This window comes from Oryza sativa, chromosome 5 (assembly GCF_034140825.1).
Source record: "Oryza sativa Japonica Group chromosome 5, ASM3414082v1".
Classification (NCBI taxonomy): Eukaryota; Viridiplantae; Streptophyta; class Magnoliopsida; order Poales; family Poaceae; genus Oryza; species Oryza sativa.
Genome location: NC_089039.1, coordinates 18,392,602 through 18,406,557, shown reverse-complemented (window position 1 = coordinate 18,406,557; position 13,956 = coordinate 18,392,602). Strand labels below are relative to the sequence as shown.

General features: G+C 43.4%; 1 long non-coding RNA gene across 1 annotated transcript; it reads left to right on the top strand.

The window, feature by feature from the left end:
• Positions 1-10,878: 10,878 nt before the first annotated feature.
• LOC107281029 (uncharacterized) lies at positions 10,879-11,984 on the top strand. Its single transcript, XR_001545915.3, has 3 exons — positions 10,879-11,053; positions 11,451-11,532; positions 11,624-11,984. It is a non-coding gene; the product is annotated as an uncharacterized lncRNA (long non-coding RNA).
• The last annotated feature ends 1,972 nt before the right edge of the window (positions 11,985-13,956 follow it).

The window sequence follows — 13,956 nt, the reverse complement described above, 5'->3', positions numbered from 1 at the left end:
GCAGAGACCACGCGAATCTCAATCGTGCTGTGCTCTGCTTGTAGAATATAAATCCACATGGACAACTGATGGCCGAGAAAAGCAGCAAGAGAGTGAAAGAAAAAGGCTTTTTAGGGCGGATATGGTGTCTGAATTAACGTAATGGGAGAACTTTAACGGTCGTTGGAGTTTAATTCGCTTTACAAACCTTGTCTTTTAGCAAAGTGTTGTTCTTCCTGTTGTCTTAATTAATCTATTCATTTGAACTTATTTAAATAGCACATACATAATTACATACTCCCTCCGTCCAAAAATATAAGCATTTTTAGAATAGTGTCGAGTTAAACATTTTTAACTTTGACTATTAATAGCAAAAAAAAAGTTCAATCAAGTAAAATTGATATTAGTACGCAGATTTTCATTAAACAAACTATCATAATATGTAACTTTTTTTATTTTAAACATCTTACTTTATATATATTGTTGGTCAAAACAGTGTCTTGAATACCGCATCAAAGTCCAAAATGCTTATATTTTGGGATAGAGGGAGTATATAGTCTTTTAGTTTTGGTGGCTATCTTGGGGCTGTACTTTTCCGTTTTTTTTTTTGCGAGAATTGATGCCCACCAAAGCATATATGCCAGTACACTATATATGATATGCGTTGGTACAGAAGGGACATTATGAAATGGTTCACAAATGATATAGGGTATGTCTCAGACGATTTCCTGAATTCCTGTACAGTTTGAGATGAGGGGGATTATCACAAATATAGGTCTAGTAAGGGCATTTACAGGGCATTGACGTGGTAATTGGCTATGGCTCTCGAAGCCGCCACTCCGTCTTAGTTAGCCCGCGCCATGCCCTTGCCGCAGGGCCCCCTTGTGCCTTGCAAAGGGCGCATTGCCTCATTAGGGCTGAGGCCCACTCAGCGGTAAGCCTCCCCCCTGCTTTAAAAATCCATCATTCGATACCACTAGAAGAAATATGACCTTATGTGATGAATTTCTCGTGACGTCGGAGCTATTCGTCATTAGCACATTCCATTTTATGACGATTAGTATGAGATGGGTTGGCTCAGTGACGAAAAAAAGGTGTTCGTCGTTAATACCAACTAGAAATCGTCATAAAGTATTTCGATGGGATATCGTGACGAATATTAATTTGTCATAAGGGGCACAAAGCAAATGTCACAGATTTATATAATGCATTTATAGAAAAATATATTTATAGTTAAAGCAATTTAATCAAGTGAATTAATGAAGAAACTAAAATTTTCCTATAAAAATCATGGACGGGAATATTTTTGTAATATTCTACGTGGTCTAAATTATTCTCTGAAATTTTCCGTGAATTTTAGAAGCTCAATAACTAATTTTAATAACACAAAATTCATTTAACCTATTAAAATAAATAGAAAACAAATTAAAATCACTCTCTTTGTCCTTGGGCCTTTTTCGGCCCAAGTATTACTCTCCCTCCCTCAGCCCGCTTCTCTTTCCCTCCTTGGGACGGCTTCCTTTTCCCCAGTTCCCCTCCTCCCTCTTGGGCCGCTGGCCTAATCCTTTTTCTCCTCCCTCGCCAAAAAGTCTATTATTTCTCCCTCCTCTCAATTCAAATAAATTTTTGGGTAGTAAATGATTTCAAATGAAAAAATTATCAACAACAAAGTTGTATAACTTATCAAGATCTACAACTTTTGTTTTGGTCATTTTGCTATATGACTTTGTTTTAATAATTTGAATTTGAATTTCAAATTATGACAACTTCAAACAATATTTTCAAGTACTAAATGATTTCAACTGAAAACTTCATCAACAACAAAGTTACATAACTCATCAATATCTACAACTTTTGTTTTGGTTATTTTGCTATATTACTTTGTTTCAATAATTTGAATTTGAATTTCAACTTATGACAACTTCAAATAACATTTTCAAATACTAAATGATTTCAACTGAAAAAGTCATCAACAACAAAGTTGTATAACTCAGCAATATCTATAACTTTTATTTTGGTAATTTCTTCATCCGACAAAGTAATAAGAGATACGTACATTTTGTGAACAATGTTACAAATCATTTTACCGAATGAAGAAATGACCCAAATAAAAGTTATAAATCCTGATGAGTTATGCCACTTTGTTATTGATGATTTTTTCAGTTGAAATCATTTAGTACCTGTAAATGTTGTTTGAAGTTGTCATAATTTAAAATTCAAATTCAAAACTGTTCAAACAAAGTCATATAAAAAAATGACCATAACAAAAGTTGTAGATGTTGATAAGTTATACAACTTTGTTGTTGACAGCTTTTCCATTTGAAATCATTTACTACCCGAAAAATTATTTGAATTTCTTATATTTTAAAATTCAAATTTTATATAGTTCAATTAAACTTGGATGGAGAAATGACCAAAAGAAAATTGGTAGATCTCAATGAGTTCTACAACTTTACTTTTGACAACTTTTTCACATAAGTTCATTTAGCTGTGATGTAGCAGGTAGGACCCGATTTGCTTCGTTCTTGATGTGGACGTGATTTCATTGTCGACTTACTGTTCTATGCTGCTGCAGCGAGCTGTCTAGAAGTACTATTTTCATTATAGGGCAACATGTGCTATATATACAGATAGTTGTATTTCGTGCTTTTGATACAATGTTGTTAGTGTATATAAGTAACTTCAGATTTTCTATCTCCATTTTGCTGAAAAATGTTTCTTTATTTGTGTTTATGCAATATCTGTTTCTGCATTTTTGTGAGAGCCATGTGAGATTGATCATACGCCTCATTGTGGTTACGTAGTTGCAGGATGCAGGTTCTCATGATCAGAGATGACAAAATGCATGGGCAGGTTGTAGTTATCAGGTAATGATGCAGCTACTCTTTAGATATCTCAATCACTCAGTGTACTGAATTATGTTTTTAAATCATGTATAGAGGTAAATCATGTACAACTGAATTTGTTATGTCTACGTCTTCTTATTGTGCTATGCCTAACTCATGAATTTTACTATTCCTCACTCATTCCGTGTGTTTGTTAGGTGTCTGCTCAATATGTAACAAGTTTCATTTACTATTATTTCTTCTACTTATCATGCAATGCAGGTTTCTCTATCCTCTTCATGTCGATTTGCTGATTCATGATGGAGATGGCTGTCTTTTGATTGGTGTCATTTCGACACGTGACTTGGTTTGGTTAGCGAATGTAAATGACTATTTAGCCATGCGACTTCTGTTTTGGCGAGTGACTTTTATGTTCATTAGTGACTTGTGGTTGCTTATTTTGCTACATAGGATATGGTCATGTACTGAGTAAACACGTCGCTGAATTGGGCTATCAGATGTGTGGATGTTAATTGGGTTTTGTATTGAATTTTAATTGGGCTGAATCCATTTGATATATGGGCTTCTTGTAGCGCCCGTTCCGTCGTGGCGCCTAGCGGGAAAATTATCTCTTAAAAACCCTAATTGCGAAATTTGTTTCTTTGCTTGTTGTCTAGTGTCCGTGCCATCTCAAGATCTCAATCCCTGATCTATCGTCGAGTCCAATCCCGAATCCAATCCTTCCAAATCAAATTCCTCCGCAAAAGTCTATTTTGCCTCCCCCGGGGGTCGATGGGCCGATTTCCTCCCGGCCCATCTCCCCCTCTCCCCCGGCCCTCTCCCCTCCCCGGCGCGCTCCGCTCCCCCCCCCCGCTCAGCTCCGCTCCGCCTCGCCCGCGCGCCGCGCGCGCGTGCGCGAAGAGCCGCGCCGAGTGCTCCTCCTCCTCCGCACCGCCCGCGCGCGTGCGCGTGAGCCGCCGCGCCGAGCGCCCCCTTCCCCTCTCCTCGCTCTGCCGCGCCTGCGTAAGCCGCCCGCGCCGAGCGAAGTCCTCCCTCTCCGCTCCCTCGCTACCACTTCCCGCGCGCCGTGTTCGCGTGCGCACGCCCGCGCGGACGCCGCCCGTTGCAAGCCGCGCGCGCGTGCCGAGTGGCCGACCGCCCGGTCGCCGCCGCCGTCAGCCTCTGCACGCGTCTGTCGCCCGTGTCGTCGCGCCGCTCCAAACCGCCCGCCGTCATCGCTGTCGTCACCGCCCGGCCCCGCCACTCCGCGCGCAAGCCGCCAAGGGACGGAGGCAGCGCCCCTCCTCCCTCTGCCGCGTCGCCCCCGCTCCCCTCCTCCTTTTTCCCGAATCGGCAAAAGGGCAAGCCCCTTTCTCCCCCTCCTTTTTCCCCTTTTCCCCCGCCGGCATCATCCTCCCTGTCGCCGCTCTGGCCGTGACCGCCGAGCGCCAGCTCGCGCCTTGACCGCCCTAAGTCGGTTCCCAAACCGACATTGCCGCCCACTTTAAACCCCAGCTCCTTCCCCTCCAATCTCCCTCGTTTTCGCCTCCTCGCCATAGCTGCCGCCCCCGTGCTCTGTTCGCCGTCGCTGTTCGTTGTTGCGCGTGTCGAAGGAGTCGGCACGAGCAAGGACACGGAAGGGGACTTCGGCCGCGCCCTCTCCTTCCTCTTCCCCGGCCCGAGGCCGGAGAGATTACTCCCGCGCCGTCGGCCTCTCGTCACAGCGCCCCTCCTCATCTCGGTGATGCCTCCCTCCGTTCTTCCTCCTCGCTCCATCTCCTCCCCCTAGCTTTCGGTAGTAGCTCGAGTAGACTCCCCGTAGTTAGCCGGCGCCGCCCCGACCGTTGTCGTCGCTCGCCGCGTGCTCGCCGCCGTCGCCGCTCGAGCTCCGTAGCACCCACACGTCGCCAGCCTCGCTCGGCGTAGCTCCGTCCAATCCGACGCTAGCATCGAGTTCCCGAAACCGCGTAGATGCTCTCACCGCCGGGAATCGACCCCTCGTGGCCTCGCCACCGTTTCCCTCTTCCCTCCCCGCCGGTTGTCGCCGCCACGATTCGCCGCCGTCAAGCTTCCTCCGGCAAATCCGAGCCGTTGGCTCGTCTCCCCTCATCACGAGCAACCGTCCGGTGTGCTCGCTTTTGTCCGTATCGCCGTGGTTCGCTCCGCCGCTCGCCGCCGCCGCCCGCCGTCCATTCGCGGCCGGGTCGTCGTCTACCTCCCGCCGGCCCGCGTGGCAGCCACGTAGGCGCCACGTCGGCGCCAGCTCAGCCTAGACCGGGTCGAGCCGACCCCGGTCAGTCCCTCCCCGTGCGCGCGTTCCACCGCGAGCCGTGAGGCTGCGCGTGGGCCCGCCGCATCCGCGTCCACCGCGAACCGCGCGCGTGCACCGCGTCCCTCCCCCGCCCGCGCGCATGAGCCGCGTACTCCCTCCGCACGGTGAGCCGAGCCGCTGACAAGCGGGTCCCACCCGGGACCGCGCATGGTGAGCCCGGTCCACCGGCGCTCTCTCTCTCTTCCCTCCCGCGCGCGCGCACTTGGGCCGCCTTGGGCCGGCCGGCCCATTTAACTCGGCCGGTCCGCTCCAATTCCCTTGGGCCGCGCCTTAGCCGCCCGAGGAAAAGTCTATAATCCCTCCCTCTTTTCTTTTCTTTTCTTTTCCAAAAAAGGATTTAATTAAATCCTTTTCCTTTAGACCAAAAAATCCAATAATCTTAGAAATTCAATATCTTCCTAACCTTAGATCCGTTTGACTCCGTTCAACTTCCAAAATTCCTCAAATCTCGAGATCTATCTAATGGCACGCTTAGAGGTCATTATTAGGGTTTCATTTTCGCCGTTTGTTGAGTTGTCCCGTTTCGCGTGTAGTTTCGGAGCCCGAAGACCCGCAGTGCGAGGATTTCGAGGATCAAGCTCTAGATCTCGAGCAAGGCAAGCCACCTTTGAACATCTTGAGCCTATATTTGAAATCTAATTATATTGCTTGCAAAATATTATGCATTGATAGGATTGCACTTAATCTGTTGTTCCGTCTGCAAGGCAGATTGGCAGACCTACCTAACTTGTTGCATTTGATCCTTCCATTGTTAATTGCTATACCATGTCCCCTTGTAACCATCCAGTTGCGCCTCGATATTCGTGCACCCTGTGCCAGTATCGACGGTCGCCTTCAAACTTAAAATCTGAGTAATAACTTGGGTAAAACTGGAGTTTTACAAAAGACTTGGAAAACCCGACACCTGGGTCGGTCTTTGCGAACTAAATAAATTTCCAAAACCGCGGACCGGGAAACGTACTGGGTGTACGGTTTCCCGCTCTCGCACTTAAGGACCGATTCCTTGGAATTTCATCCAAACATAAGACAAGTACGACCACATGGGTGGAATGGGACACCCCTGGCTGAGTAACTAGCTTATCAGGGGAGCCTTGATGCCGAGAGACATGTGGATTCGCCGGGGTGGTGTCGGGGAGGACCCCTGGGCTTCCTGGCACAGTATGGTCTGGGACCTAACCTGTTGTTGGTCTGGGACCCCTCTCGTCGGCGTATGGTAAACCTGTGTCGGCTTTGGAAATGCCTTGTCATGAAAGCTTGGAGGTCTCCCGACGTGGCTGATCCCCACGGGCTGGGTGATCCGGGTTAGTAATGTCGTGCGGGTAAAGTGTACCCCCTCTGCAGAGGTTAACAAACTGTTCGAACAGCCGTGCCCACGGTCATGGGCGGATGTGAGGTGATTCCTAGCGTAGTTTGGTTTGACTACTGCTTGTGAAATTGCTGTGTGAAAAGGGGTTCGGTGTTTGAAAAATCTGCAGCTGATGGGATCAGCTAGGCCCGGGTGGCCGTTTGAAAAGTTGTTGGCCCGGGTGGCCGTTGAAAAAGCTGTTGGCCGGGTGCCAACCTTGTTTAAATTCTAAAGACTGATACATTGCACATACTCCGACCGGATGAGACGCACTGTCTCATCCGTGTCGTTTGAGAAGCACTCACTTAGTTGTTTCAGAAAAGAGTTCAAATAAAAATTAATTACAAAAACATCAGCCTTTCCTTGAAGCCTGCATTAAACACTTATTTCCCATGGCTTGCTGAGTACTCCCGTACTCACCCTTGCTCTATATAAATAATTCCCCCCCCAGTTGCTGAAGAAGATGAAGCGGATCCTGCTGATGAGGAGTTCTTCCAGGAGCAAGCCGGCTACGATGAGTTTTAGGGTTTCGGCCTAGTTCCCAAGTCGCGCCTGTGTTGATTGGTCCAAGTCCTGGCTTCCGCTTTCCTTTTGTAATGCAGTTGTGAGCTCGGGATCTGTCCGCAGCCCAACATGACTGTACATCTACTCTATAATAAAGAGACCTCTGTTGCTGTGATATTCTGTCTCCCTGTAATACCAGCACTGTTTCCTGGGACTGGTATCGATTAACAGGTTAATTTGGAGCGTCACGGGCTAGTTCCGGTCGGGACTAGTTCGGGGCGTGACACTTCTTGAGTAAGCATGGCCCATATGCTATTTTGTTGCAATGCTTGGGCCTACTGGGCTTTTTGAATATGCATGGCCCACTCAATATTTAATTCAATATACATGAATTAGGCTGAATTTATTAAAATCTAATTGGACTTACAATATGCCTAACTCATTAATAGGTTTTTCACTATATGGGCTTTAAAAAGGCCTAGCCCAAAAACAGCTTGCTCACTACATGGGCCGTATCATGCCATATGGAATCTCATGACGTTTTTTAGGCTAGATAATGACGAATATGAGCGTCACAAAGTTATGACGATAGAAGGATCGTCACTAGATTAATGACGAAAAAAGAAGGTTTCGTCATAGAACGCCTTTAGAGACGCATGATAGGTGACGAATGAATTTTCGTCACGCGAGCGTCACAGATTACGAAATATGACGAAATTTTATGTGTTTGTGACGTAAATGAAACGTCACCTATCATAAGATCTCTTGTAGTGTACTAAACCGCCACTACTACAACATTTTTGGGCCATTTAGGCTTAAACCACACATCACTTCAAATAGGTTAAATGTTTGTTGAGGTACAGTGGCCGGATCAGTGGGTGGAGAGAGAGGATCTAAAGGGAGGAGGACAGTGGCTATGAGGAACTTGCCTAGAGGATCCCGCCACCGTCGTGATTGCTGGTTGTTGAGCTAGTTTGCCGTCCCACACACCACCTTGATTTGCGTTGTTTGGATTAGAAAAGGAGGGGGGGAGGTGTATGGTGGTGGCTAGAGGCAAAGGAGATGCCTACACTAATGAGTGGATCTGGTATAGTCTGTGATGCCAGATATCTGAGGTGTGGGGCGGATCATACATTGCCACAAGGCTGTGATGCTCGTTAGAGGGCCAGGATGCGTGTGTGGAAGAACTCATAGTGAACAAAGATTGAGCCATCGAGATGGGGATTAGAGAACAATGAAAATAAGTTCGGGGAACGACCGAGGGACCTTTGAACTACTAGGCAATTGTTTAAATTAGTATCTTTCTCTAGGGTTCTATTGGTGAATTGTTAGGATCAAAAGTTAGTTGAGATTAAAGATGTCAGTTGAGAGTTGAGATCACCTTGCACCGTGGGGCAAGCGAATTTCTAGACGTGTGGCTCCATGCCACATGGCACACTTTTTCTCCATGAGGTCACTCGTAGGAGTGGCCTCCGTTGTGAATGTCCTAAGAACCGTAATGTTTATTAAGATCCTTTTTGTTACTAACTGTTTACATGCTATCTAGAATCGTCAGTGATGGGTGTTACTCATGACAAAAATGGGATAATTTTTTGCCATCCCTAGCTTGGGTTTTGCTTGGAAGACTAACATTTTGTCTATATATATAAGACATTATTTTCACCATCCAGCTATAACAGAATCCCCTCTTGCCTCAACCCAACCAAGATGTCATTGCACTGAGACCATGGAAATCCTATATATATATCTATAAAGTATATCCCCACCATTTAATGTTAATTCTCTTTTTTCTCATGAAGTCACATCATCTTAATTGTTTTTAGTCTTTGAATGATTCATCAAGGGTGAAATTACATATCTTCTCCCAAAGAGCCACTCATACATCTCAGTTATTTATAACGACCCAGGTAATTATTGATCAAGGTGTACAATTTATAAAAATCACTTATAAGAAATCATATAGTATAGTAAGTAAGAGAAAACAAATATGACTCATATCTACTATTTGTCATATAATTCTCCTGCAACAACGTATGAGATTCCCATCTAGTAGATATGAGTCATATTTGTTTATAAACCCACAAGAGTTTGACACAAGGCCATGGTTCCTGCTTTTGTAAAGAAGCCATGGAAATCACCATGATGCTACCTTCACGATAAGACTTTTTTTTGTGGGGCGTTTGTATATATGCATGTTAGGGGGAGGGGGTGGCCACAAAAGCTACACTAGGAAATGTGAGACGATAGAAGAGAGAATTGGGGAGGAAGATTGAGGAGTCACAATGACTTCCTATTTTAAATGGCAACTTCAGCAAGACAAATAGAAAATAAAAATTTTGCAAGGGTTTTCACATAGTTTTTTTTTAGAACTGTTAGCTGGGGATAATTACTAAGGGTTCTAGCTAATGAATATCTACACTAAATATTGATGGTTACAAAGTAGAAAACCTAGACACCATCTTTAGAACTCTGTCGTCTTTGATAATTGACATATATGATGTTAGGCTTCCTTTTCCTTTCAATATACTTATGTTTTTATTACACGGAAGAGACACACCGCATTCACACATCTCGGAATACATCACCCCTTACCACATGCTAAAAGATGAAAACTAATGGCAGCTCTCCAACCTCATTAAAATCCTATTAAAAGAGCAGCCCCATGTGCATAATATTTATTACCATCAAATTTCAACTGTGGTTTTCTTTAAGGATATATCTGTATACATAATTGTTTTTTAGATACATAGAAAACCTTTTCTGATTGTGCGACTTTGCTAGCTGCTAAATTTGAAGTGGGTTACGTCGGCATTAGTTATACATGTTTTTAAATATTCTCATACACAACATCTAAGATAAAGGCTCTAAGAAGTGGGTTCTAGTTTTTTTTTTTACCATGCATGCATATATAACCCTGTTAAATCTAGAGATCAACAGTTTACTTTAAACTATAAATTCTTTGTTGACAACAGTTGGAAAACCACTACACATAGCTAGATCGACTTCCCTAGAATACACAGAATGTTACTGTTAGTACTGAAACAAGAAGCCAACAACCGGCATTTCGTTCATTTTGACAGCTGGGACATTGAACTACAGTGAATGTAGAGAACAAATTGCCATTTCCAAAGAATATTATCGAAATAAAAAGAGTATATACATATCGCGATGTCTGCTACTAGCTAGTTAGCAATGCAACAAATGCAAGTAGCAACAACTGTAATTTATGGAGAACAAACTCCATCCTCTGTTAAGAACAAATTAAAATAGATTCTTACTGCCTCCCTGAGAGGCCATCCAATTCGCTATAATCAACTGCATGCTTTATGAATGCATGCGCACCTGAACCTAATTCAGAAGCCGGGAACTGATCGACCCTGTTCTTTCAGTAATTAATAATTCTCATTTCATCACCAATATCAGCACCGTTTGCCGACAAGCGACGATTAATCAGCCCTATCGATTTCACTCTCTGAACTTTTAGTTTTTGTCAAAACCGCGGCTAGCTGATCTGGTTTTAATTGTTCCAAGTTCAGTCCAAGAAGCATCCCCAGCAACAAAGACAGATTCGATTGGTCTGGGAAGACAACCAGCCTGCTTTGCAACCTATCCATGCATCGATCCCTAACCTTCTCCATGCACCAACCAAAAGTCAATATGGATCGATCGAGATCGAGAGCATCAGATAAATCTCCTTTCGATCATTTCAACATTATTCTTTCTTCAATTTTGAGGAATCTTTTGATTGCCAACTTTGATCGGCAAGCTGTAGCTCTCATGTGAAACCCCCGAAAAGAATATTGATTTTGCATACGTGCACGCATCGATCGTATGTGCCCCGCTTTATATCGATCGGCTATATATAACCCCAGGGAGATCTAGCCTTTCTCTTCATCTCAATTCAAACAACACAAATTTGACAAAGAAATTAACGCAGCTAGCTACTTGATCAAAGAAACCTCTCCTTGATCTAGTAGTGCGAGCTAGCTAGCTATAAATTCGCAGTAGAACGCAGCCAGTGTGTAGCTAGCATGGACAGCAACAACAAGAACCTGCAACCACCACCAGGTATTTAATTATTGGTCAATTAATTAAGCAACCAAGTATATATACATGTACTCCCTCCGTACTCATAAAGGAAGTCGTTTAGTACAATGTTTAAGTCAAACCTTGAGAATATAAATCATTAATAACTCTTAAGTTGTTGAATTTGAAAATGTAAAAATTATATGAATAAATTTGTCTTGAAAAATACTTTCATAAAAGTATACATATATCACTTTTCAATAAATATTTTTATTTGAAACAAGAAGTCAAAGTTGTGTTTTGAACACCGTGTCGCTGTCCAAAACGACTTCCTTTATGAGTACGGAGGGAGTACACTTCTGTGGTCTTAATTAATTTCTAGCATCGATCATACTTTTGGTTTTTTTTTTTGTTATTAATTTGGTTTCGCTTTCGTCAGGCTACCCGACGGTGGATTCAGAGCACGGCGGCCGCGGACGAACGACGGCTCGCGGGAGAAAGACCAGATTCATCGATGGATGGTAACTAATTAAAATACACTCCCCATCCATATGCTCTAATTTTAAAATTATTGTCTGAATAATGATGTACTTATTGGTTGTGCTTTATCAGCATCGCCGCACTATGCTGCTGCTGGCTGTGTGACCTTTGCTGCGATTAGAGGAAGGGAAACAGATGAGATTAAAAGATGCCTTGATATTATATGTGGATAGTATTTCTACATGGGTGTGCTGAAAAGAGGATCTTTGGAGCAGAGAATTGAATACAACGAAATGTTGTTGCAGAAAGTATACATCCCGTAATTTCTGCGTATATTTTCGATATATATATAGCGCGGAATAATGAATAATGATATGCGTGAAGTATCTATGTAATTCATTAATTACATAGTGTGCTCGTTTTGATTTGTATCCATTTTTCAGCTCATTTATTTTGACCCATATAAAAATGTATAGATAATCTGATTCCTCAATTGATGAGTTAATCTTTCCTTGGCTCCAGATGTGTGTAGCGAGTTAGGGACGCACATTGTTTTAGATGATGGAAATAGTTTACGTCTCCGGTATCTGTCGACATGCACCGTTGCGCACACACACAGTCAATAAGTTTTACAGTTGAGAAAGAAAAAGACAATATCAAGTAATGGGACAATGCCCCAAGTGCTCTAATTAAAAAGATAACCATTATATTTAAATTAAAATTTAAGACAAATCATACAAATTTCAGCAAGTAATTTTATAGGTACTATACCATTCAAAGCGGGAAAAAACTTTTTACTACCAATTTTAAGAGAGTATAGCACCACTGCACATAGATCCCGTTCCTCCTGTGATAGCGTCAAAGTGCAATTGCGAAGCTATTTAGTAGACATGAAGATATTATGAATTTGAACCTTGATTTTGATAAAAAAAAACTAGCGATTCTGACTAGTTAATGTTTATTCTTAGGGTGTGTTCTTATCCATAAAAAATATTATGGATCGATGCAACAGTACACTTCCCAAGCTGGTTTTAACGATTCTACATGAATTTCTTAAAAGAAAACTATATCAAATCTATTTGTTAACTTTGTAATAGTTAATTTATTCGTTTGCACCATCGACTCACAGAATCATTTAAGTACTATTCAGCTATTCGAGAAATTAAAACAAGCCTCGAGGGATTAATTTCACCATCCTTGATAGGTACTAGGAGGTACCAATTCTTTTTTTTTTAAAAAAAATATTGACACCTTTTAGTACTTATAGTGTAGAATTTATAAATTCTACACACTAGAAATAAAATATAGTTACTCTCGGTATCCTCTCAAAACAAATGTAAAATTTCTCCATTAATTTGTAGGATCGAATCACAAGAACTAAGCCAACCAGATGGGGGGGGGGGGTGAATGGTTGGTATACCCAAAAACCGAAAACTTTTAGCGGAAATAAAAGTTACCCTCGAAATCGATGGATCGCGGTCTGACCGAAGTAGATGCGCCGATCTGACCGCCTAATGAACGTCGGTCTGACCGATGTAGATCGATCGGTCGAACCGTCGAAATCGCCTGCCGCTGCCTGCTTGCGCCGCCGGTCTGACCGCCCTAGCGCTGCCGATCTGACCGCCGCTTGTTGCCGGTCTGACTGCCGGTGAGATGCCGGTTGGACCGCCGAAACCCGGTGAAACACAAATCGAAGAACTCTCAAAGTAGATGACAACTTTATTGCTTCTCTCTATATTTACAAAGTGCACCAACAGCACTCCTTACAAAAATCTCGACTAAACTCGTAACCCTAACTAAACTAACAACTCAATTGCTCTCAAAAGCGATACACAAACGATACCGGGAAGCCTCACGCTCCCCCTCTATTTATACATGAGGTAGGTAGCCTAAAGCCACGAACCAAACTCATACTAAGAGTCCTAAACACCTTAGAAAACCCTCTAGTACAAGAAAGAAACTTTACATAACCAATTGTACCAAATTTGGACTCCTTCCAAATTCGACTCCGCATCCCATACGCACACAATACCTCCATCGTATGCCATATGGAATCTTCACCAACCACGTGCATCAACTCTAGCCTTAGTATCCTGCGTGATATCTGACCACCACGGACATCGTCTTTCCACCAAGCCGACTCCCGGTCCATCACCGCAAATACTCTCCCGAGGCATCGAGTCACCTACACATGAAACAAACAAAGAAACTATATTCCGAGACCAAGCTATCTCCGACTTGACTCATTGTTAGCAAACAACAGTATTACATACGTAAAGTATCCATCTAGAAGCCATAACCATGAAACAATCACGAATATCCAAAGAAACAAACCGAAACCGAAACCGACACAGCGTCGGCCGGTCAGACTGCGGGCCTGCCGGTCTAACTGCTCGATTACCACCGGTCTGACCGGCATACACCGCCCGGTCGGACCGGTCACATGAAATAACAGTGAATCCGAT